Raw genomic sequence first — 25,507 nt, 5'->3', positions numbered from 1 at the left:
CATCAGAGTGCAATGGTCGCCTGTCCTTTTTTTAAGTGATGATGTGGGTTTAGCCTGTGCTGTATGTATGTATGGGTGGCTGACTGCCACCCACCCAGAAAGTGTATGGGAGGCTGGTTGGCTGCCAGCCTTCCTTCCATTCCTATGAGTAATGTGAGTGCTCATGAAGGGGACATGGTTGGGTCCACCCCTTTCCCGGTTATCCCCTCTAGGCCTTTTGGCTTAGATCAAGTGTAAAAAAAGAAAGGATCTTGCGACAGATCGCATCCTGAGGCACGTTTTTTTTTGTGTGAATACTTGCACTTGGGTGACTTGTGAGCACATACTGATACATACGTTCCCTATCTGGGGACCATAAATTAAATGGATTTTTGAGAAAGGGAGCTGATTTGTTCTGTCGCCCTATGCATTGACCCGATGTGGCAGTATCTTCGGGTAGTGAACAGTGCACCACCCCATTCCAGTGTTAAACAAGAAAGATTCTCATTTAATCCTCCGTGGGTGAGAATTTGAGTTTGAGAATTGGAGACCAAAATGATGAGTTGCACTGACTGGTTTATGAACGTCTATTCATTTAGCGTTTTAATGACCATGTTTGCACACTGATTGGTGTAAAAAAATAAAATAAAACTAAATAATAATAATCTAGCACACCTGTGCAGGTTTGACATGACATGACAGGTAGCTGTCTTGTGGGTGGTGCTGAATCCTGTTAAATGACATGAGGGTCTCATGCCTATACACAAGGGTGTGTCATTGCTGTTGCTTGACCATGCATTGGTTTCTGTGGTCAGTGAATGATAAAAACAAAATTTACCATCCATTGATGGATGGGAAATCCGCCATGAGGCATTTGTTTTTAGAAACTGCTGCTCACAACCAATGTTGCAATGGAGTGTCTCCATCTGCTGGTGGTATTGGAAAGGCATTAGTGCTATGACAGGGTCTGAAGAAGAAGAAGAAGAAGAAGAAGAAGAAGAAGAAGACGAACGGAAAAAAATATATATAAAAAGAAAAAGAGAGAGAGAGAGAGAGACTGACTTAGTGAGCGAGTGAGTGAGAGAGTGAGAGTGAGTGAGAGTGAATGAGTGAGTGAGTGATTGAGTGAGTGAGTGAGTGAGTGAGAACAAATGAGTTAAAGCAAGTGAGTGAGAGAGATCGAATGAATGAAAGTCTGAATGACAGAAAGAAAAAAGGATGAAGAAAGAAGCATGAAGAAAAAAAAATGTATATGGAGTTGCTGACATGAGTGCAATCTACAAAGCCGTTGAGGCTGATCCTCATGGGAGGATTATTGCACCAGGACCCTTAGCACTTTTAAAATGCCATTCAATGCCACGGGCTAGATGTAAACTGCAGATGACCATGTTGTGGTAGTTACCATGGATACCCAAGTGATGTGTGAGCTAACACATAGGCCCAACAGATTCCAAGAAGGCCAGAATCACCAGCGGCACCACCATCGATTGTCAGGTCACCCGGATTCAGCAAATACCAGAGTCCAAAATGATGCAGGTTTATACTGTTAATTTTCAGTTTATCGTTACAGTTGGTGTTATTCCATGTCGGAAGGGACGCAGCTACAGCCAGTGGGGTAACTAGAGACAGGCAGGCAGCTATGTGCAACAAAGGTAGGCGTGTTGTTTTCATATGCAGATCTGAAATATTGTCTTATATGCAAGAGGAGGAGTGATGGGGGTTCAGGCAAAAGCCAGGCTATGGATTGCATTGCTAAATGCTCCATCAGAGTGCAATGGTCGCCTGTCCTTTTTTTAAGTGATGATGTGGGTTTAGCCTGTGCTGTATGTATGTATGGGTGGCTGACTGCCACCCACCCAGAAAGTGTATGGGAGGCTGGTTGGCTGCCAGCCTTCCTTCCATTCCTATGAGTAATGTGAGTGCTCATGAAGGGGACATGGTTGGGTCCACCCCTTTCCCGGTTATCCCCTCTAGGCCTTTTGGCTTAGATCAAGTGTAAAAAAAGAAAGGATCTTGCGACAGATCGCATCCTGAGGCACGTTTTTTTTTGTGTGAATACTTGCACTTGGGTGACTTGTGAGCACATACTGATACATACGTTCCCTATCTGGGGACCATAAATTAAATGGATTTTTGAGAAAGGGAGCTGATTTGGAAGCTTGCTTCTGTCGCCCTATGCATTGACCCGATGTGGCAGTATCTTCGGGTAGTGAACAGTGCACCACCCCATTCCAGTGTTAAACAAGAAAGATTCTCATTTAATCCTCCGTGGGTGAGAATTTGAGTTTGAGAATTGGAGACCAAAATGATGAGTTGCACTGACTGGTTTATGAACGTCTATTCATTTAGCGTTTTAATGACCATGTTTGCACACTGATTGGTGTAAAAAAATAAAATAAAACTAAATAATAATAATCTAGCACACCTGTGCAGGTTTGACATGACATGACAGGTAGCTGTCTTGTGGGTGGTGCTGAATCCTGTTAAATGACATGAGGGTCTCATGCCTATACACAAGGGTGTGTCATTGCTGTTGCTTGACCATGCATTGGTTTCTGTGGTCAGTGAATGATAAAAACAAAATTTACCATCCATTGATGGATGGGAAATCCGCCATGAGGCATTTGTTTTTAGAAACTGCTGCTCACAACCAATGTTGCAATGGAGTGTCTCCATCTGCTGGTGGTATTGGAAAGGCATTAGTGCTATGACAGGGTCTGAAGAAGAAGAAGAAGAAGAAGAAGAAGAAGAAGACGGAAAAAAATATATATAAAAAGAAAAAGAGAGAGAGAGAGAGAGACTGACTTAGTGAGCGAGTGAGTGAGAGAGTGAGAGTGAGTGAGAGTGAATGAGTGAGTGAGTGATTGAGTGAGTGAGTGAGTGAGTGAGAACAAATGAGTTAAAGCAAGTGAGTGAGAGAGATCGAATGAATGAAAGTCTGAATGACAGAAAGAAAAAAGGATGAAGAAAGAAGCATGAAGAAAAAAAAATGTATATGGAGTTGCTGACATGAGTGCAATCTACAAAGCCGTTGAGGCTGATCCTCATGGGAGGATTATTGCACCAGGACCCTTAGCACTTTTAAAATGCCATTCAATGCCACGGGCTAGATGTAAACTGCAGATGACCATGTTGTGGTAGTTACCATGGATACCCAAGTGATGTGTGAGCTAACACATAGGCCCAACAGATTCCAAGAAGGCCAGAATCACCAGCGGCACCACCATCGATTGTCAGGTCACCCGGATTCAGCAAATACCAGAGTCCAAAATGATGCAGGTTTATACTGTTAATTTTCAGTTTATCGTTACAGTTGGTGTTATTCCATGTCGGAAGGGACGCAGCTACAGCCAGTGGGGTAACTAGAGACAGGCAGGCAGCTATGTGCAACAAAGGTAGGCGTGTTGTTTTCATATGCAGATCTGAAATATTGTCTTATATGCAAGAGGAGGAGTGATGGGGGTTCAGGCAAAAGCCAGGCTATGGATTGCATTGCTAAATGCTCCATCAGAGTGCAATGGTCGCCTGTCCTTTTTTTAAGTGATGATGTGGGTTTAGCCTGTGCTGTATGTATGTATGGGTGGCTGACTGCCACCCACCCAGAAAGTGTATGGGAGGCTGGTTGGCTGCCAGCCTTCCTTCCATTCCTATGAGTAATGTGAGTGCTCATGAAGGGGACATGGTTGGGTCCACCCCTTTCCCGGTTATCCCCTCTAGGCCTTTTGGCTTAGATCAAGTGTAAAAAAAGAAAGGATCTTGCGACAGATCGCATCCTGAGGCACGTTTTTTTTTGTGTGAATACTTGCACTTGGGTGACTTGTGAGCACATACTGATACATACGTTCCCTATCTGGGGACCATAAATTAAATGGATTTTTGAGAAAGGGAGCTGATTTGGAAGCTTGCTTCTGTCGCCCTATGCATTGACCCGATGTGGCAGTATCTTCGGGTAGTGAACAGTGCACCACCCCATTCCAGTGTTAAACAAGAAAGATTCTCATTTAATCCTCCGTGGGTGAGAATTTGAGTTTGAGAATTGGAGACCAAAATGATGAGTTGCACTGACTGGTTTATGAACGTCTATTCATTTAGCGTTTTAATGACCATGTTTGCACACTGATTGGTGTAAAAAAATAAAATAAAACTAAATAATAATAATCTAGCACACCTGTGCAGGTTTGACATGACATGACAGGTAGCTGTCTTGTGGGTGGTGCTGAATCCTGTTAAATGACATGAGGGTCTCATGCCTATACACAAGGGTGTGTCATTGCTGTTGCTTGACCATGCATTGGTTTCTGTGGTCAGTGAATGATAAAAACAAAATTTACCATCCATTGATGGATGGGAAATCCGCCATGAGGCATTTGTTTTTAGAAACTGCTGCTCACAACCAATGTTGCAATGGAGTGTCTCCATCTGCTGGTGGTATTGGAAAGGCATTAGTGCTATGACAGGGTCTGAAGAAGAAGAAGAAGAAGAAGAAGAAGAAGACGGAAAAAAATATATATAAAAAGAAAAAGAGAGAGAGAGAGAGAGAGAGACTGACTTAGTGAGCGAGTGAGTGAGAGAGTGAGAGTGAGTGAGAGTGAATGAGTGAGTGAGTGATTGAGTGAGTGAGTGAGTGAGAACAAATGAGTTAAAGCAAGTGAGTGAGAGAGATCGAATGAATGAAAGTCTGAATGACAGAAAGAAAAAAGGATGAAGAAAGAAGCATGAAGAAAAAAAAATGTATATGGAGTTGCTGACATGAGTGCAATCTACAAAGCCGTTGAGGCTGATCCTCATGGGAGGATTATTGCACCAGGACCCTTAGCACTTTTAAAATGCCATTCAATGCCACGGGCTAGATGTAAACTGCAGATGACCATGTTGTGGTAGTTACCATGGATACCCAAGTGATGTGTGAGCTAACACATAGGCCCAACAGATTCCAAGAAGGCCAGAATCACCAGCGGCACCACCATCGATTGTCAGGTCACCCGGATTCAGCAAATACCAGAGTCCAAAATGATGCAGGTTTATACTGTTAATTTTCAGTTTATCGTTACAGTTGGTGTTATTCCATGTCGGAAGGGACGCAGCTACAGCCAGTGGGGTAACTAGAGACAGGCAGGCAGCTATGTGCAACAAAGGTAGGCGTGTTGTTTTCATATGCAGATCTGAAATATTGTCTTATATGCAAGAGGAGGAGTGATGGGGGTTCAGGCAAAAGCCAGGCTATGGATTGCATTGCTAAATGCTCCATCAGAGTGCAATGGTCGCCTGTCCTTTTTTTAAGTGATGATGTGGGTTTAGCCTGTGCTGTATGTATGTATGGGTGGCTGACTGCCACCCACCCAGAAAGTGTATGGGAGGCTGGTTGGCTGCCAGCCTTCCTTCCATTCCTATGAGTAATGTGAGTGCTCATGAAGGGGACATGGTTGGGTCCACCCCTTTCCCGGTTATCCCCTCTAGGCCTTTTGGCTTAGATCAAGTGTAAAAAAAGAAAGGATCTTGCGACAGATCGCATCCTGAGGCACGTTTTTTTTTGTGTGAATACTTGCACTTGGGTGACTTGTGAGCACATACTGATACATACGTTCCCTATCTGGGGACCATAAATTAAATGGATTTTTGAGAAAGGGAGCTGATTTGGAAGCTTGCTTCTGTCGCCCTATGCATTGACCCGATGTGGCAGTATCTTCGGGTAGTGAACAGTGCACCACCCCATTCCAGTGTTAAACAAGAAAGATTCTCATTTAATCCTCCGTGGGTGAGAATTTGAGTTTGAGAATTGGAGACCAAAATGATGAGTTGCACTGACTGGTTTATGAACGTCTATTCATTTAGCGTTTTAATGACCATGTTTGCACACTGATTGGTGTAAAAAAATAAAATAAAACTAAATAATAATAATCTAGCACACCTGTGCAGGTTTGACATGACATGACAGGTAGCTGTCTTGTGGGTGGTGCTGAATCCTGTTAAATGACATGAGGGTCTCATGCCTATACACAAGGGTGTGTCATTGCTGTTGCTTGACCATGCATTGGTTTCTGTGGTCAGTGAATGATAAAAACAAAATTTACCATCCATTGATGGATGGGAAATCCGCCATGAGGCATTTGTTTTTAGAAACTGCTGCTCACAACCAATGTTGCAATGGAGTGTCTCCATCTGCTGGTGGTATTGGAAAGGCATTAGTGCTATGACAGGGTCTGAAGAAGAAGAAGAAGAAGAAGAAGAAGAAGACGGAAAAAAATATATATAAAAAGAAAAAGAGAGAGAGAGAGAGAGAGACTGACTTAGTGAGCGAGTGAGTGAGAGAGTGAGAGTGAGTGAGAGTGAATGAGTGAGTGAGTGATTGAGTGAGTGAGTGAGTGAGTGAGTGAGAACAAATGAGTTAAAGCAAGTGAGTGAGAGAGATCGAATGAATGAAAGTCTGAATGACAGAAAGAAAAAAGGATGAAGAAAGAAGCATGAAGAAAAAAAAATGTATATGGAGTTGCTGACATGAGTGCAATCTACAAAGCCGTTGAGGCTGATCCTCATGGGAGGATTATTGCACCAGGACCCTTAGCACTTTTAAAATGCCATTCAATGCCACGGGCTAGATGTAAACTGCAGATGACCATTTTGTGGTAGTTACCATGGATACCCAAGTGATGTGTGAGCTAACACATAGGCCCAACAGATTCCAAGAAGGCCAGAATCACCAGCGGCACCACCATCGATTGTCAGGTCACCCGGATTCAGCAAATACCAGAGTCCAAAATGATGCAGGTTTATACTGTTAATTTTCAGTTTATCGTTACAGTTGGTGTTATTCCATGTCGGAAGGGACGCAGCTACAGCCAGTGGGGTAACTAGAGACAGGCAGGCAGCTATGTGCAACAAAGGTAGGCATGTTGTTTTCATATGCAGATCTGAAATATTGTCTTATATGCAAGAGGAGGAGTGATGGGGGTTCAGGCAAAAGCCAGGCTATGGATTGCATTGCTAAATGCTCCATCAGAGTGCAATGGTCGCCTGTCCTTTTTTTAAGTGATGATGTGGGTTTAGCCTGTGCTGTATGTATGTATGGGTGGCTGACTGCCACCCACCCAGAAAGTGTATGGGAGGCTGGTTGGCTGCCAGCCTTCCTTCCATTCCTATGAGTAATGTGAGTGCTCATGAAGGGGACATGGTTGGGTCCACCCCTTTCCCGGTTATCCCCTCTAGGCCTTTTGGCTTAGATCAAGTGTAAAAAAAGAAAGGATCTTGCGACAGATCGCATCCTGAGGCACGTTTTTTTTTGTGTGAATACTTGCACTTGGGTGACTTGTGAGCACATACTGATACATACGTTCCCTATCTGGGGACCATAAATTAAATGGATTTTTGAGAAAGGGAGCTGATTTGGAAGCTTGCTTCTGTCGCCCTATGCATTGACCCGATGTGGCAGTATCTTCGGGTAGTGAACAGTGCACCACCCCATTCCAGTGTTAAACAAGAAAGATTCTCATTTAATCCTCCGTGGGTGAGAATTTGAGTTTGAGAATTGGAGACCAAAATGATGAGTTGCACTGACTGGTTTATGAACGTCTATTCATTTAGCGTTTTAATGACCATGTTTGCACACTGATTGGTGTAAAAAAATAAAATAAAACTAAATAATAATAATCTAGCACACCTGTGCAGGTTTGACATGACATGACAGGTAGCTGTCTTGTGGGTGGTGCTGAATCCTGTTAAATGACATGAGGGTCTCATGCCTATACACAAGGGTGTGTCATTGCTGTTGCTTGACCATGCATTGGTTTCTGTGGTCAGTGAATGATAAAAACAAAATTTACCATCCATTGATGGATGGGAAATCCGCCATGAGGCATTTGTTTTTAGAAACTGCTGCTCACAACCAATGTTGCAATGGAGTGTCTCCATCTGCTGGTGGTATTGGAAAGGCATTAGTGCTATGACAGGGTCTGAAGAAGAAGAAGAAGAAGAAGAAGAAGAAGACGGAAAAAAATATATATAAAAAGAAAAAGAGAGAGAGAGAGAGAGACTGACTTAGTGAGCGAGTGAGTGAGAGAGTGAGAGTGAGTGAGAGTGAATGAGTGAGTGAGTGATTGAGTGAGAACAAATGAGTTAAAGCAAGTGAGTGAGAGAGATCGAATGAATGAAAGTCTGAATGACAGAAAGAAAAAAGGATGAAGAAAGAAGCATGAAGAAAAAAAAATGTATATGGAGTTGCTGACATGAGTGCAATCTACAAAGCCGTTGAGGCTGATCCTCATGGGAGGATTATTGCACCAGGACCCTTAGCACTTTTAAAATGCCATTCAATGCCACGGGCTAGATGTAAACTGCAGATGACCATGTTGTGGTAGTTACCATGGATACCCAAGTGATGTGTGAGCTAACACATAGGCCCAACAGATTCCAAGAAGGCCAGAATCACCAGCGGCACCACCATCGATTGTCAGGTCACCCGGATTCAGCAAATACCAGAGTCCAAAATGATGCAGGTTTATACTGTTAATTTTCAGTTTATCGTTACAGTTGGTGTTATTCCATGTCGGAAGGGACGCAGCTACAGCCAGTGGGGTAACTAGAGACAGGCAGGCAGCTATGTGCAACAAAGGTAGGCGTGTTGTTTTCATATGCAGATCTGAAATATTGTCTTATATGCAAGAGGAGGAGTGATGGGGGTTCAGGCAAAAGCCAGGCTATGGATTGCATTGCTAAATGCTCCATCAGAGTGCAATGGTCGCCTGTCCTTTTTTTAAGTGATGATGTGGGTTTAGCCTGTGCTGTATGTATGTATGGGTGGCTGACTGCCACCCACCCAGAAAGTGTATGGGAGGCTGGTTGGCTGCCAGCCTTCCTTCCATTCCTATGAGTAATGTGAGTGCTCATGAAGGGGACATGGTTGGGTCCACCCCTTTCCCGGTTATCCCCTCTAGGCCTTTTGGCTTAGATCAAGTGTAAAAAAAGAAAGGATCTTGCGACAGATCGCATCCTGAGGCACGTTTTTTTTTGTGTGAATACTTGCACTTGGGTGACTTGTGAGCACATACTGATACATACGTTCCCTATCTGGGGACCATAAATTAAATGGATTTTTGAGAAAGGGAGCTGATTTGGAAGCTTGCTTCTGTCGCCCTATGCATTGACCCAATGTGGCAGTATCTTCGGGTAGTGAACAGTGCACCACCCCATTCCAGTGTTAAACAAGAAAGATTCTCATTTAATCCTCCGTGGGTGAGAATTTGAGTTTGAGAATTGGAGACCAAAATGATGAGTTGCACTGACTGGTTTATGAACGTCTATTCATTTAGCGTTTTAATGACCATGTTTGCACACTGATTGGTGTAAAAAAATAAAATAAAACTAAATAATAATAATCTAGCACACCTGTGCAGGTTTGACATGACATGACAGGTAGCTGTCTTGTGGGTGGTGCTGAATCCTGTTAAATGACACGAGGGTCTCATGCCTATACACAAGGGTGTGTCATTGCTGTTGCTTGACCATGCATTGGTTTCTGTGGTCAGTGAATGATAAAAACAAAATTTACCATCCATTGATGGATGGGAAATCCGCCATGAGGCATTTGTTTTTAGAAACTGCTGCTCACAACCAATGTTGCAATGGAGTGTCTCCATCTGCTGGTGGTATTGGAAAGGCATTAGTGCTATGACAGGGTCTGAAGAAGAAGAAGAAGAAGAAGAAGAAGAAGAAGAAGACGGAAAAAAATATATATAAAAAGAAAAAGAGAGAGAGAGAGAGAGACTGACTTAGTGAGCGAGTGAGTGAGAGAGTGAGAGTGAGTGAGAGTGAATGAGTGAGTGAGTGATTGAGTGAGTGAGTGAGTGAGTGAGAACAAATGAGTTAAAGCAAGTGAGTGAGAGAGATCGAATGAATGAAAGTCTGAATGACAGAAAGAAAAAAGGATGAAGAAAGAAGCATGAAGAAAAAAAAATGTATATGGAGTTGCTGACATGAGTGCAATCTACAAAGCCGTTGAGGCTGATCCTCATGGGAGGATTATTGCACCAGGACCCTTAGCACTTTTAAAATGCCATTCAATGCCACGGGCTAGATGTAAACTGCAGATGACCATGTTGTGGTAGTTACCATGGATACCCAAGTGATGTGTGAGCTAACACATAGGCCCAACAGATTCCAAGAAGGCCAGAATCACCAGCGGCACCACCATCGATTGTCAGGTCACCCGGATTCAGCAAATACCAGAGTCCAAAATGATGCAGGTTTATACTGTTAATTTTCAGTTTATCGTTACAGTTGGTGTTATTCCATGTCGGAAGGGACGCAGCTACAGCCAGTGGGGTAACTAGAGACAGGCAGGCAGCTATGTGCAACAAAGGTAGGCGTGTTGTTTTCATATGCAGATCTGAAATATTGTCTTATATGCAAGAGGAGGAGTGATGGGGGTTCAGGCAAAAGCCAGGCTATGGATTGCATTGCTAAATGCTCCATCAGAGTGCAATGGTCGCCTGTCCTTTTTTTAAGTGATGATGTGGGTTTAGCCTGTGCTGTATGTATGTATGGGTGGCTGACTGCCACCCACCCAGAAAGTGTATGGGAGGCTGGTTGGCTGCCAGCCTTCCTTCCATTCCTATGAGTAATGTGAGTGCTCATGAAGGGGACATGGTTGGGTCCACCCCTTTCCCGGTTATCCCCTCTAGGCCTTTTGGCTTAGATCAAGTGTAAAAAAAGAAAGGATCTTGCGACAGATCGCATCCTGAGGCACGTTTTTTTTTGTGTGAATACTTGCACTTGGGTGACTTGTGAGCACATACTGATACATACGTTCCCTATCTGGGGACCATAAATTAAATGGATTTTTGAGAAAGGGAGCTGATTTGGAAGCTTGCTTCTGTCGCCCTATGCATTGACCCGATGTGGCAGTATCTTCGGGTAGTGAACAGTGCACCACCCCATTCCAGTGTTAAACAAGAAAGATTCTCATTTAATCCTCCGTGGGTGAGAATTTGAGTTTGAGAATTGGAGACCAAAATGATGAGTTGCACTGACTGGTTTATGAACGTCTATTCATTTAGCGTTTTAATGACCATGTTTGCACACTGATTGGTGTAAAAAAATAAAATAAAACTAAATAATAATAATCTAGCACACCTGTGCAGGTTTGACATGACATGACAGGTAGCTGTCTTGTGGGTGGTGCTGAATCCTGTTAAATGACATGAGGGTCTCATGCCTATACACAAGGGTGTGTCATTGCTGTTGCTTGACCATGCATTGGTTTCTGTGGTCAGTGAATGATAAAAACAAAATTTACCATCCATTGATGGATGGGAAATCCGCCATGAGGCATTTGTTTTTAGAAACTGCTGCTCACAACCAATGTTGCAATGGAGTGTCTCCATCTGCTGGTGGTATTGGAAAGGCATTAGTGCTATGACAGGGTCTGAAGAAGAAGAAGAAGAATAAGAAGAAGAAGAAGAAGAAGACGGAAAAATATATATATAAAAAGAAAAAGAGAGAGAGAGAGAGAGACTGACTTAGTGAGCGAGTGAGTGAGAGAGTGAGAGTGAGTGAGAGTGAATGAGTGAGTGAGTGATTGAGTGAGTGAGTGAGTGAGTGAGAACAAATGAGTTAAAGCAAGTGAGTGAGAGAGATCGAATGAATGAAAGTCTGAATGACAGAAAGAAAAAAGGATGAAGAAAGAAGCATGAAGAAAAAAAAATGTATATGGAGTTGCTGACATGAGTGCAATCTACAAAGCCGTTGAGGCTGATCCTCATGGGAGGATTATTGCACCAGGACCCTTAGCACTTTTAAAATGCCATTCAATGCCACGGGCTAGATGTAAACTGCAGATGACCATGTTGTGGTAGTTACCATGGATACCCAAGTGATGTGTGAGCTAACACATAGGCCCAACAGATTCCAAGAAGGCCAGAATCACCAGCGGCACCACCATCGATTGTCAGGTCACCCGGATTCAGCAAATACCAGAGTCCAAAATGATGCAGGTTTATACTGTTAATTTTCAGTTTATCGTTACAGTTGGTGTTATTCCATGTCGGAAGGGACGCAGCTACAGCCAGTGGGGTAACTAGAGACAGGCAGGCAGCTATGTGCAACAAAGGTAGGCGTGTTGTTTTCATATGCAGATCTGAAATATTGTCTTATATGCAAGAGGAGGAGTGATGGGGGTTCAGGCAAAAGCCAGGCTATGGATTGCATTGCTAAATGCTCCATCAGAGTGCAATGGTCGCCTGTCCTTTTTTTAAGTGATGATGTGGGTTTAGCCTGTGCTGTATGTATGTATGGGTGGCTGACTGCCACCCACCCAGAAAGTGTATGGGAGGCTGGTTGGCTGCCAGCCTTCCTTCCATTCCTATGAGTAATGTGAGTGCTCATGAAGGGGACATGGTTGGGTCCACCCCTTTCCCGGTTATCCCCTCTAGGCCTTTTGGCTTAGATCAAGTGTAAAAAAAGAAAGGATCTTGCGACAGATCGCATCCTGAGGCACGTTTTTTTTTGTGTGAATACTTGCACTTGGGTGACTTGTGAGCACATACTGATACATACGTTCCCTATCTGGGGACCATAAATTAAATGGATTTTTGAGAAAGGGAGCTGATTTGGAAGCTTGCTTCTGGCGCCCTATGCATTGACCCGATGTGGCAGTATCTTCGGGTAGTGAACAGTGCACCACCCCATTCCAGTGTTAAACAAGAAAGATTCTCATTTAATCCTCCGTGGGTGAGAATTTGAGTTTGAGAATTGGAGACCAAAATGATGAGTTGCACTGACTGGTTTATGAACGTCTATTCATTTAGCGTTTTAATGACCATGTTTGCACACTGATTGGTGTAAAAAAATAAAATAAAACTAAATAATAATAATCTAGCACACCTGTGCAGGTTTGACATGACATGACAGGTAGCTGTCTTGTGGGTGGTGCTGAATCCTGTTAAATGACATGAGGGTCTCATGCCTATACACAAGGGTGTGTCATTGCTGTTGCTTGACCATGCATTGGTTTCTGTGGTCAGTGAATGATAAAAACAAAATTTACCATCCATTGATGGATGGGAAATCCGCCATGAGGCATTTGTTTTTAGAAACTGCTGCTCACAACCAATGTTGCAATGGAGTGTCTCCATCTGCTGGTGGTATTGGAAAGGCATTAGTGCTATGACAGGGTCTGAAGAAGAAGAAGAAGAAGAAGAAGAAGACGGAAAAAAATATATATAAAAAGAAAAAGAGAGAGAGAGAGAGAGACTGACTTAGTGAGCGAGTGAGTGAGAGAGTGAGAGTGAGTGAGAGTGAATGAGTGAGTGAGTGATTGAGTGAGTGAGTGAGAACAAATGAGTTAAAGCAAGTGAGTGAGAGAGATCGAATGAATGAAAGTCTGAATGACAGAAAGAAAAAAGGATGAAGAAAGAAGCATGAAGAAAAAAAAATGTATATGGAGTTGCTGACATGAGTGCAATCTACAAAGCCGTTGAGGCTGATCCTCATGGGAGGATTATTGCACCAGGACCCTTAGCACTTTTAAAATGCCATTCAATGCCACGGGCTAGATGTAAACTGCAGATGACCATGTTGTGGTAGTTACCATGGATACCCAAGTGATGTGTGAGCTAACACATAGGCCCAACAGATTCCAAGAAGGCCAGAATCACCAGCGGCACCACCATCGATTGTCAGGTCACCCGGATTCAGCAAATACCAGAGTCCAAAATGATGCAGGTTTATACTGTTAATTTTCAGTTTATCGTTACAGTTGGTGTTATTCCATGTCGGAAGGGACGCAGCTACAGCCAGTGGGGTAACTAGAGACAGGCAGGCAGCTATGTGCAACAAAGGTAGGCGTGTTGTTTTCATATGCAGATCTGAAATATTGTCTTATATGCAAGAGGAGGAGTGATGGGGGTTCAGGCAAAAGCCAGGCTATGGATTGCATTGCTAAATGCTCCATCAGAGTGCAATGGTCGCCTGTCCTTTTTTTAAGTGATGATGTGGGTTTAGCCTGTGCTGTATGTATGTATGGGTGGCTGACTGCCACCCACCCAGAAAGTGTATGGGAGGCTGGTTGGCTGCCAGCCTTCCTTCCATTCCTATGAGTAATGTGAGTGCTCATGAAGGGGACATGGTTGGGTCCACCCCTTTCCCGGTTATCCCCTCTAGGCCTTTTGGCTTAGATCAAGTGTAAAAAAAGAAAGGATCTTGCGACAGATCGCATCCTGAGGCACGTTTTTTTTTGTGTGAATACTTGCACTTGGGTGACTTGTGAGCACATACTGATACATACGTTCCCTATCTGGGGACCATAAATTAAATGGATTTTTGAGAAAGGGAGCTGATTTGGAAGCTTGCTTCTGTCGCCCTATGCATTGACCCGATGTGGCAGTATCTTCGGGTAGTGAACAGTGCACCACCCCATTCCAGTGTTAAACAAGAAAGATTCTCATTTAATCCTCCGTGGGTGAGAATTTGAGTTTGAGAATTGGAGACCAAAATGATGAGTTGCACTGACTGGTTTATGAACGTCTATTCATTTAGCGTTTTAATGACCATGTTTGCACACTGATTGGTGTAAAAAAATAAAATAAAACTAAATAATAATAATCTAGCACACCTGTGCAGGTTTGACATGACATGACAGGTAGCTGTCTTGTGGGTGGTGCTGAATCCTGTTAAATGACATGAGGGTCTCATGCCTATACACAAGGGTGTGTCATTGCTGTTGCTTGACCATGCATTGGTTTCTGTGGTCAGTGAATGGTAAAAACAAAATTTACCATCCATTGATGGATGGGAAATCCGCCATGAGGCATTTGTTTTTAGAAACTGCTGCTCACAACCAATGTTGCAATGGAGTGTCTCCATCTGCTGGTGGTATTGGAAAGGCATTAGTGCTATGACAGGGTCTGAAGAAGAAGAAGAAGAAGAAGAAGAAGACGGAAAAAAATATATATAAAAAGAAAAAGAGAGAGAGAGAGAGAGACTGACTTAGTGAGCGAGTGAGTGAGAGAGTGAGAGTGAGTGAGAGTGAATGAGTGAGTGAGTGATTGAGTGAGTGAGTGAGTGAGAACAAATGAGTTAAAGCAAGTGAGTGAGAGAGATCGAATGAATGAAAGTCTGAATGACAGAAAGAAAAAAGGATGAAGAAAGAAGCATGAAGAAAAAAAAATGTATATGGAGTTGCTGACATGAGTGCAATCTACAAAGCCGTTGAGGCTGATCCTCATGGGAGGATTATTGCACCAGGACCCTTAGCACTTTTAAAATGCCATTCAATGCCACGGGCTAGATGTAAACTGCAGATGACCATGTTGTGGTAGTTACCATGGATACCCAAGTGATGTGTGAGCTCACACATAGGCCCAACAGATTCCAAGAAGGCCAGAATCACCAGCGGCACCACCATCGATTGTCAGGTCACCCGGATTCAGCAAATACCAGAGTCCAAAATGATGCAGGTTTATACTGTTAATTTTCAGTTTATCGTTACAGTTGGTGTTATTCCATGTCGGAAGGGACGCAGCTACAGCCAGTGGGGTAACTAGAGACAGGCAGGCAGCTATGTGCAACAAAGGTAGGCGTGTTGTTTTCATATGCAGATCTGAAATATTGTCTTATATGCAAGAGGAGGAGTGATGGGGGTTCAGGCAAAAGCCAGGCTATGGATTGCATTGCTAAATGCTCCATCAGAGTGCAATGGTCGCCTGTCCTTTTTTTAAGTGATGATGTGGGTTTAGCCTGTGCTGTATGTATGTATGGGTGGCTGACTGCCACCCACCCAGAAAGTGTATGGGAGGCTGGTTGGCTGCCAGCCTTCCTTCCATTCCTATGAGTAATGTGAGTGCTCATGAAGGGGACATGGTTGGGTCCACCCCTTTCCCGGTTATCCCCTCTAGGCCTTTTGGCTTAGATCAAGTGTAAAAAAAGAAAGGATCTTGCGACAGATCGCATCCTGAGGCACGTTTTTTTTTGTGTGAATACTTGCACTTGGGTGACTTGTGAGCACATACTGATACATACGTTCCCTATCTGGGGACCATAAATTAAATGGATTTTTGAGAAAGGGAGCTGATTTGGAAGCTTGCTTCTGTCGCCCTATGCATTGACCCGATGTGGCAGTATCTTCGGGTAGTGAACAGTGCACCACCCCATTCCAGTGTTAAACAAGAAAGATTCTCATTTAATCCTCCGTGGGTGAGAATTTGAGTTTGAGAATTGGAGACCAAAATGATGAGTTGCACTGACTGGTTTATGAACGTCTATTCATTTAGCGTTTTAATGACCATGTTTGCACACTGATTGGTGTAAAAAAATAAAATAAAACTAAATAATAATAATCTAGCACACCTGTGCAGGTTTGACATGACATGACAGGTAGCAGTCTTGTGGGTGGTGCTGAATCCTGTTAAATGACATGAGGGTCTCATGCCTATACACAAGGGTGTGTCATTGCTGTTGCTTGACCATGCATTGGTTTCTGTGGTCAGTGAATGATAAAAACAAAATTTACCATCCATTGATGGATGGGAAATCTGCCATGAGGCATTTGTTTTTAGAAACTGCTGCTCACAACCAATGTTGCAATGGAGTGTCTCCATCTGCTGGTGGTATTGGAAAGGCATTAGTGCTATGACAGGGTCTGAAGAAGAAGAAGAAGAAGAAGAAGACGGAAAAATATATATAAAAAGAAAAAGAGAGAGAGAGAGAGAGACTGACTTAGTGAGCGAGTGAGTGAGAGAGTGAGAGTGAGTGAGAGTGAATGAGTGAGTGAGTGATTGAGTGAGTGAGTGAGTGAGAACAAATGAGTTAAAGCAAGTGAGTGAGAGAGATCGAATGAATGAAAGTCTGAATGACAGAAAGAAAAAAGGATGAAGAAAGAAGCATGAAGAAAAAAAAATGTATATGGAGTTGCTGACATGAGTGCAATCTACAAAGCCGTTGAGGCTGATCCTCATGGGAGGATTATTGCACCAGGACCCTTAGCACTTTTAAAATGCCATTCAATGCCACGGGCTAGATGTAAACTGCAGATGACCATGTTGTGGTAGTTACCATGGATACCCAAGTGATGTGTGAGCTAACACATAGGCCCAACAGATTCCAAGAAGGCCAGAATCACCAGCGGCACCACCATCGATTGTCAGGTCACCCGGATTCAGCAAATACCAGAGTCCAAAATGATGCAGGTTTATACTGTTAATTTTCAGTTTATCGTTACAGTTGGTGTTATTCCATGTCGGAAGGGACGCAGCTACAGCCAGTGGGGTAACTAGAGACAGGCAGGCAGCTATGTGCAACAAAGGTAGGCGTGTTGTTTTCATATGCAGATCTGAAATATTGTCTTATATGCAAGAGGAGGAGTGATGGGGGTTCAGGCAAAAGCCAGGCTATGGATTGCATTGCTAAATGCTCCATCAGAGTGCAATGGTCGCCTGTCCTTTTTTTAAGTGATGATGTGGGTTTAGCCTGTGCTGTATGTATGTATGGGTGGCTGACTGCCACCCACCCAGAAAGTGTATGGGAGGCTGGTTGGCTGCCAGCCTTCCTTCCATTCCTATGAGTAATGTGAGTGCTCATGAAGGGGACATGGTTGGGTCCACCCCTTTCCCGGTTATCCCCTCTAGGCCTTTTGGCTTAGATCAAGTGTAAAAAAAGAAAGGATCTTGCGACAGATCGCATCCTGAGGCACGTTTTTTTTTGTGTGAATACTTGCACTTGGGTGACTTGTGAGCACATACTGATACATACGTTCCCTATCTGGGGACCATAAATTAAATGGATTTTTGAGAAAGGGAGCTGATTTGGAAGCTTGCTTCTGTCGCCCTATGCATTGACCCGATGTGGCAGTATCTTCGGGTAGTGAACAGTGCACCACCCCATTCCAGTGTTAAACAAGAAAGATTCTCATTTAATCCTCCGTGGGTGAGAATTTGAGTTTGAGAATTGGAGACCAAAATGATGAGTTGCACTGACTGGTTTATGAACGTCTATTCATTTAGCGTTTTAATGACCATGTTTGCACACTGATTGGTGTAAAAAAATAAAATAAAACTAAATAATAATAATCTAGCACACCTGTGCAGGTTTGACATGACATGACAGGTAGCTGTCTTGTGGGTGGTGCTGAATCCTGTTAAATGACATGAGGGTCTCATGCCTATACACAAGGGTGTGTCATTGCTGTTGCTTGACCATGCATTGGTTTCTGTGGTCAGTGAATGATAAAAACAAAATTTACCATCCATTGATGGATGGGAAATCCGCCATGAGGCATTTGTTTTTAGAAACTGCTGCTCACAACCAATGTTGCAATGGAGTGTCTCCATCTGCTGGTGGTATTGGAAAGGCATTAGTGCTATGACAGGGTCTGAAGAAGAAGAAGAAGAAGAAGAAGAAGACGGAAAAAAATATATATAAAAAGAAAAAGAGAGAGAGAGAGAGAGACTGACTTAGTGAGCGAGTGAGTGAGAGAGTGAGAGTGAGTGAGAGTGAATGAGTGAGTGAGTGATTGAGTGAGTGAGTGAGTGAGTGAGAACAAATGAGTTAAAGCAAGTGAGTGAGAGAGATCGAATGAATGAAAGTCTGAATGACAGAAAGAAAAAAGGATGAAGAAAGAAGCATGAAGAAAAAAAAATGTATATGGAGTTGCTGACATGAGTGCAATCTACAAAGCCGTTGAGGCTGATCCTCATGGGAGGATTATTGCACCAGGACCCTTAGCACTTTTAAAATGCCATTCAATGCCACGGGCTAGATGTAAACTGCAGATGACCATGTTGTGGTAGTTACCATGGATACCCAAGTGATGTGTGAGCTAACACATAGGCCCAACAGATTCCAAGAAGGCCAGAATCACCAGCGGCACCACCATCGATTGTCAGGTCACCCGGATTCAGCAAATACCAGAGTCCAAAATGATGCAGGTTTATACTGTTAATTTTCAGTTTATCGTTACAGTTGGTGTTATTCCATGTCGGAAGGGACGCAGCTACAGCCAGTGGGGTAACTAGAGACAGGCAGGCAGCTATGTGCAACAAAGGTAGGCGTGTTGTTTTCATATGCAGATCTGAAATATTGTCTTATATGCAAGAGGAGGAGTGATGGGGGTTCAGGCAAAAGCCAGGCTATGGATTGCATTGCTAAATGCTCCATCAGAGTGCAATGGTCGCCTGTCCTTTTTTTAAGTGATGATGTGGGTTTAGCCTGTGCTGTATGTATGTATGGGTGGCTGACTGCCACCCACCCAGAAAGTGTATGGGAGGCTGGTTGGCTGCCAGCCTTCCTTCCATTCCTATGAGTAATGTGAGTGCTCATGAAGGGGACATGGTTGGGTCCACCCCTTTCCCGGTTATCCCCTCTAGGCCTTTTGGCTTAGATCAAGTGTAAAAAAAGAAAGGATCTTGCGACAGATCGCATCCTGAGGCACGTTTTTTTTTGTGTGAATACTTGCACTTGGGTGACTTGTGAGCACATACTGATACATACGTTCCCTATCTGGGGACCATAAATTAAATGGATTTTTGAGAAAGGGAGCTGATTTGGAAGCTTGCTTCTGTCGCCCTATGCATTGACCCGATGTGGCAGTATCTTCGGGTAGTGAACAGTGCACCACCCCATTCCAGTGTTAAACAAGAAAGATTCTCATTTAATCCTCCGTGGGTGAGAATTTGAGTTTGAGAATTGGAGACCAAAATGATGAGTTGCACTGACTGGTTTATGAACGTCTATTCATTTAGCGTTTTAATGACCATGTTTGCACACTGATTGGTGTAAAAAAATAAAATAAAACTAAATAATAATAATCTAGCACACCTGTGCAGGTTTGACATGACATGACAGGTAGCTGTCTTGTGGGTGGTGCTGAATCCTGTTAAATGACATGAGGGTCTCATGCCTATACACAAGGGTGTGTCATTGCTGTTGCTTGACCATGCATTGGTTTCTGTGGTCAGTGAATGATAAAAACAAAATTTACCATCCATTGATGGATGGGAAATCCGCCATGAGGCATTTGTTTTTAGAAACTGCTGCTCACAACCAATGTTGCAATGGAGTGTCTCCATCTGCTGGTGGTATTGGAAAGGCATTAGTGCTATGACAGGGTCTGAAGAAGAAGAAGAAGAAGAAGAAGAAGACGGAAAAAAATATATATAAAAAGAAAAAGAGAGAGAGAGAGAGAGACTGACTTAGTGAGCGAGTGAGTGAGAGAGTGAGAGTGAGTGAGAGTGAATGAGTGAGTGAGTGATTGAGTGAGTGAGTGAGTGAGTGAGAACAAATGAGTTAAAGCAAGTGAGTGAGAGAGATCGAATGAATGAAAGTCTGAATGACAGAAAGAAAAAAGGATGAAGAAAGAAGCATGAAGAAAAAAAAATGTATATGGAGTTGCTGACATGAGTGCAATCTACAAAGCCGTTGAGGCTGATCCTCATGGGAGGATTATTGCACCAGGACCCTTAGCACTTTTAAAATGCCATTCAATGCCACGGGCTAGATGTAAACTGCAGATGACCATGTTGTGGTAGTTACCATGGATACCCAAGTGATGTGTGAGCTAACACATAGGCCCAACAGATTCCAAGAAGGCCAGAATCACCAGCGGCACCACCATCGATTGTCAGGTCACCCGGATTCAGCAAATACCAGAGTCCAAAATGATGCAGGTTTATACTGTTAATTTTCAGTTTATCGTTACAGTTGGTGTTATTCCATGTCGGAAGGGACGCAGCTACAGCCAGTGGGGTAACTAGAGACAGGCAGGCAGCTATGTGCAACAAAGGTAGGCGTGTTGTTTTCATATGCAGATCTGAAATATTGTCTTATATGCAAGAGGAGGAGTGATGGGGGTTCAGGCAAAAGCCAGGCTATGGATTGCATTGCTAAATGCTCCATCAGAGTGCAATGGTCGCCTGTCCTTTTTTTAAGTGATGATGTGGGTTTAGCCTGTGCTGTATGTATGTATGGGTGGCTGACTGCCACCCACCCAGAAAGTGTATGGGAGGCTGGTTGGCTGCCAGCCTTCCTTCCATTCCTATGAGTAATGTGAGTGCTCATGAAGGGGACATGGTTGGGTCCACCCCTTTCCCGGTTATCCCCTCTAGGCCTTTTGGCTTAGATCAAGTGTAAAAAAAGAAAGGATCTTGCGACAGATCGCATCCTGAGGCACATTTTTTTTTGTGTGAATACTTGCACTTGGGTGACTTGTGAGCACATACTGATACATACGTTCCCTATCTGGGGACCATAAATTAAATGGATTTTTGAGAAAGGGAGCTGATTTGGAAGCTTGCTTCTGTCGCCCTATGCATTGACCCGATGTGGCAGTATCTTCGGGTAGTGAACAGTGCACCACCCCATTCCAGTGTTAAACAAGAAAGATTCTCATTTAATCCTCCGTGGGTGAGAATTTGAGTTTGAGAATTGGAGACCAAAATGATGAGTTGCACTGACTGGTTTATGAACGTCTATTCATTTAGCGTTTTAATGACCATGTTTGCACACTGATTGGTGTAAAAAAATAAAATAAAACTAAATAATAATAATCTAGCACACCTGTGCAGGTTTGACATGACATGACAGGTAGCTGTCTTGTGGGTGGTGCTGAATCCTGTTAAATGACATGAGGGTCTCATGCCTATACACAAGGGTGTGTCATTGCTGTTGCTTGACCATGCATTGGTTTCTGTGGTCAGTGAATGATAAAAACAAAATTTACCATCCATTGATGGATGGGAAATCCGCCATGAGGCATTTGTTTTTAGAAACTGCTGCTCACAACCAATGTTGCAATGGAGTGTCTCCATCTGCTGGTGGTATTGGAAAGGCATTAGTGCTATGACAGGGTCTGAAGAAGAAGAAGAAGAAGAAGAAGAAGACGGAAAAAAATATATATAAAAAGAAAAAGAGAGAGAGAGAGAGAGACTGACTTAGTGAGCGAGTGAGTGAGAGAGTGAGAGTGAGTGAGAGTGAATGAGTGAGTGAGTGATTGAGTGAGTGAGTGAGTGAGTGAGTGAGTGAGTGAGAACAAATGAGTTAAAGCAAGTGAGTGAGAGAGATCGAATGAATGAAAGTCTGAATGACAGAAAGAAAAAAGGATGAAGAAAGAAGCATGAAGAAAAAAAAATGTATATGGAGTTGCTGACATGAGTGCAATCTACAAAGCCGTTGAGGCTGATCCTCATGGGAGGATTATTGCACCAGGACCCTTAGCACTTTTAAAATGCCATTCAATGCCACGGGCTAGATGTAAACTGCAGATGACCATGTTGTGGTAGTTACCATGGATACCCAAGTGATGTGTGAGCTAACACATAGGCCCAACAGATTCCAAGAAGGCCAGAATCACCAGCGGCACCACCATCGATTGTCAGGTCACCCGGATTCAGCAAATACCAGAGTCCAAAATGATGCAGGTTTATACTGTTAATTTTCAGTTTATCGTTACAGTTGGTGTTATTCCATGTCGGAAGGGACGCAGCTACAGCCAGTGGGGTAACTAGAGACAGGCAGGCAGCTATGTGCAACAAAGGTAGGCGTGTTGTTTTCATATGCAGATCTGAAATATTGTCTTATATGCAAGAGGAGGAGTGATGGGGGTTCAGGCAAAAGCCAGGCTATGGATTGCATTGCTAAATGCTCCATCAGAGTGCAATGGTCGCCTGTCCTTTTTTTAAGTGATGATGTGGGTTTAGCCTGTGCTGTATGTATGTATGGGTGGCTGACTGCCACCCACCCAGAAAGTGTATGGGAGGCTGGTTGGCTGCCAGCCTTCCTTCCATTCCTATGAGTAATGTGAGTGCTCATGAAGGGGACATGGTTGGGTCCACCCCTTTCCCGGTTATCCCCTCTAGGCCTTTTGGCTTAGATCAAGTGTAAAAAAAGAAAGGATCTTGCGACAGATCGCATCCTGAGGCACGTTTTTTTTTGTGTGAATACTTGCACTTGGGTGACTTGTGAGCACATACTGATACATACGTTCCCTATCTGGGGACCATAAATTAAATGGATTTTTGAGAAAGGGAGCTGATTTGGAAGCTTGCTTCTGTCGCCCTATGCATTGACCCGATGTGGCAGTATCTTCGGGTAGTGAACAGTGCACCACCCCATTCCAGTGTTAAACAAGAAAGATTCTCATTTAATCCTCCGTGGGTGAGAATTTGAGTTTGAGAATTGGAGACCAAAATGATGAGTTGCACTGACTGGTTTATGAACGTCTATTCATTTAGCGTTTTAATGACCATGTTTGCACACTGATTGGTGTAAAAAAATAAAATAAAACTAAATAATAATAATCTAGCACACCTGTGCAGGTTTGACATGACATGACAGGTAGCTGTCTTGTGGGTGGTGCTGAATCCTGTTAAATGACATGAGGGTCTCATGCCTATACACAAGGGTGTGTCATTGCTGTTGCTTGACCATGCATTGGTTTCTGTGGTCAGTGAATGATAAAAACAAAATTTACCATCCATTGATGGATGGGAAATCCGCCATGAGGCATTTGTTTTTAGAAACTGCTGCTCACAACCAATGTTGCAATGGAGTGTCTCCATCTGCTGGTGGTATTGGAAAGGCATTAGTGCTATGACAGGGTCTGAAGAAGAAGAAGAAGAAGAAGAAGAAGAAGAAGAAGAAGACGGAAAAAAATATATATAAAAAGAAAAAGAGAGAGAGAGAGAGAGACTGACTTAGTGAGCGAGTGAGTGAGAGAGTGAGAGTGAGTGAGAGTGAATGAGTGAGTGAGTGATTGAGTGAGTGAGTGAGTGAGTGAGAACAAATGAGTTAAAGCAAGTGAGTGAGAGAGATCGAATGAATGAAAGTCTGAATGACAGAAAAGAAAAAAGGATGAAGAAAGAAGCATGAAGAAAAAAAAATGTATATGGAGTTGCTGACATGAGTGCAATCTACAAAGCCGTTGAGGCTGATCCTCATGGGAGGATTATTGCACCAGGACCCTTAGCACTTTTAAAATGCCATTCAATGCCACGGGCTAGATGTAAACTGCAGATGACCATGTTGTGGTAGTTACCATGGATACCCAAGTGATGTGTGAGCTAACACATAGGCCCAACAGATTCCAAGAAGGCCAGAATCACCAGCGGCACCACCATCGATTGTCAGGTCACCCGGATTCAGCAAATACCAGAGTCCAAAATGATGCAGGTTTATACTGTTAATTTTCAGTTTATCGTTACAGTTGGTGTTATTCCATGTCGGAAGGGACGCAGCTACAGCCAGTGGGGTAACTAGAGACAGGCAGGCAGCTATGTGCAACAAAGGTAGGCGTGTTGTTTTCATATGCAGATCTGAAATATTGTCTTATATGCAAGAGGAGGAGTGATGGGGGTTCAGGCAAAAGCCAGGCTATGGATTGCATTGCTAAATGCTCCATCAGAGTGCAATGGTCGCCTGTCCTTTTTTTAAGTGATGATGTGGGTTTAGCCTGTGCTGTATGTATGTATGGGTGGCTGACTGCCACCCACCCAGAAAGTGTATGGGAGGCTGGTTGGCTGCCAGCCTTCCTTCCATTCCTATGAGTAATGTGAGTGCTCATGAAGGGGACATGGTTGGGTCCACCCCTTTCCCGGTTATCCCCTCTAGGCCTTTTGGCTTAGATCAAGTGTAAAAAAAGAAAGGATCTTGCGACAGATCGCATCCTGAGGCACGTTTTTTTTTTTGTGTGAATACTTGCACTTGGGTGACTTGTGAGCATATACTGATACATACGTTCCCTATCTGGGGACCATAAATTAAATGGATTTTTGAGAAAGGGAGCTGATTTGGAAGCTTGCTTCTGTCGCCCTATGCATTGACCCGATGTGGCAGTATCTTCGGGTAGTGAACAGTGCACCACCCCATTCCAGTGTTAAACAAGAAAGATTCTCATTTAATCCTCCGTGGGTGAGAATTTGAGTTTGAGAATTGGAGACCAAAATGATGAGTTGCACTGACTGGTTTATGAACGTCTATTCATTTAGCGTTTTAATGACCATGTTTGCACACTGATTGGTGTAAAAAAATAAAATAAAACTAAATAATAATAATCTAGCACACCTGTGCAGGTTTGACATGACATGACAGGTAGCTGTCTTGTGGGTGGTGCTGAATCCTGTTAAATGACATGAGGGTCTCATGCCTATACACAAGGGTGTGTCATTGCTGTTGCTTGACCATGCATTGGTTTCTGTGGTCAGTGAATGATAAAAACAAAATTTACCATCCATTGATGGATGGGAAATCCGCCATGAGGCATTTGTTTTAAGAAACTGCTGCTCACAACCAATGTTGCAATGGAGTGTCTCCATCTGCTGGTGGTATTGGAAAGGCATTAGTGCTATGACAGGGTCTGAAGAAGAAGAAGAAGAAGAAGAAGAAGAAGAAGACGGAAAAAAATATATATAAAAAGAAAAAGAGAGAGAGAGAGAGAGACTGACTTAGTGAGCGAGTGAGTGAGAGAGTGAGAGTGAGTGAGAGTGAATGAGTGAGTGAGTGATTGAGTGAGTGAGTGAGTGAGTGAGTGAGAACAAATGAGTTAAAGCAAGTG

At 43.3% G+C, this 25,507-nt stretch overlaps 15 pseudogenes; all 15 read left to right on the top strand.

Moving 5' to 3' along the window:
• The first annotated feature begins 201 nt into the window (after nt 1-201).
• On the top strand, nt 202-456 carry LOC130316757 (U2 spliceosomal RNA; annotated as a pseudogene).
• Nucleotides 457-1,942: 1,486 nt separating this feature from the next.
• LOC130316745 (U2 spliceosomal RNA) lies at nt 1,943-2,206 on the top strand (annotated as a pseudogene).
• Nucleotides 2,207-3,685: 1,479 nt separating this feature from the next.
• LOC130316744 (U2 spliceosomal RNA) lies at nt 3,686-3,949 on the top strand (annotated as a pseudogene).
• Nucleotides 3,950-5,425: 1,476 nt separating this feature from the next.
• LOC130316743 (U2 spliceosomal RNA) lies at nt 5,426-5,689 on the top strand (annotated as a pseudogene).
• A 1,482-nt stretch (nt 5,690-7,171) lies between these two features.
• On the top strand, nt 7,172-7,435 carry LOC130316742 (U2 spliceosomal RNA; annotated as a pseudogene).
• A 1,460-nt stretch (nt 7,436-8,895) lies between these two features.
• LOC130316754 (U2 spliceosomal RNA) lies at nt 8,896-9,159 on the top strand (annotated as a pseudogene).
• Nucleotides 9,160-10,641: 1,482 nt separating this feature from the next.
• Nucleotides 10,642-10,905, top strand: LOC130316741 (U2 spliceosomal RNA; annotated as a pseudogene).
• A 1,485-nt stretch (nt 10,906-12,390) lies between these two features.
• On the top strand, nt 12,391-12,654 carry LOC130316752 (U2 spliceosomal RNA; annotated as a pseudogene).
• Nucleotides 12,655-14,119: 1,465 nt separating this feature from the next.
• LOC130316740 (U2 spliceosomal RNA) lies at nt 14,120-14,383 on the top strand (annotated as a pseudogene).
• A 1,469-nt stretch (nt 14,384-15,852) lies between these two features.
• On the top strand, nt 15,853-16,116 carry LOC130316739 (U2 spliceosomal RNA; annotated as a pseudogene).
• A 1,464-nt stretch (nt 16,117-17,580) lies between these two features.
• On the top strand, nt 17,581-17,844 carry LOC130316738 (U2 spliceosomal RNA; annotated as a pseudogene).
• A 1,473-nt stretch (nt 17,845-19,317) lies between these two features.
• Nucleotides 19,318-19,581, top strand: LOC130316736 (U2 spliceosomal RNA; annotated as a pseudogene).
• A 1,473-nt stretch (nt 19,582-21,054) lies between these two features.
• Nucleotides 21,055-21,318, top strand: LOC130316758 (U2 spliceosomal RNA; annotated as a pseudogene).
• A 1,485-nt stretch (nt 21,319-22,803) lies between these two features.
• Nucleotides 22,804-23,067, top strand: LOC130316735 (U2 spliceosomal RNA; annotated as a pseudogene).
• Nucleotides 23,068-24,553: 1,486 nt separating this feature from the next.
• LOC130316751 (U2 spliceosomal RNA) lies at nt 24,554-24,819 on the top strand (annotated as a pseudogene).
• The last annotated feature ends 688 nt before the right edge of the window (nt 24,820-25,507 follow it).

The sequence above is a fragment of the Hyla sarda genome, unplaced genomic scaffold, assembly GCF_029499605.1.
Source record: "Hyla sarda isolate aHylSar1 unplaced genomic scaffold, aHylSar1.hap1 scaffold_1950, whole genome shotgun sequence".
NCBI lineage: Eukaryota > Metazoa > Chordata > Amphibia > Anura > Hylidae > Hyla > Hyla sarda.
Note: the sequence above shows the minus strand (reverse complement) of the source record. Positions and strands in the feature narration are given on the sequence as shown.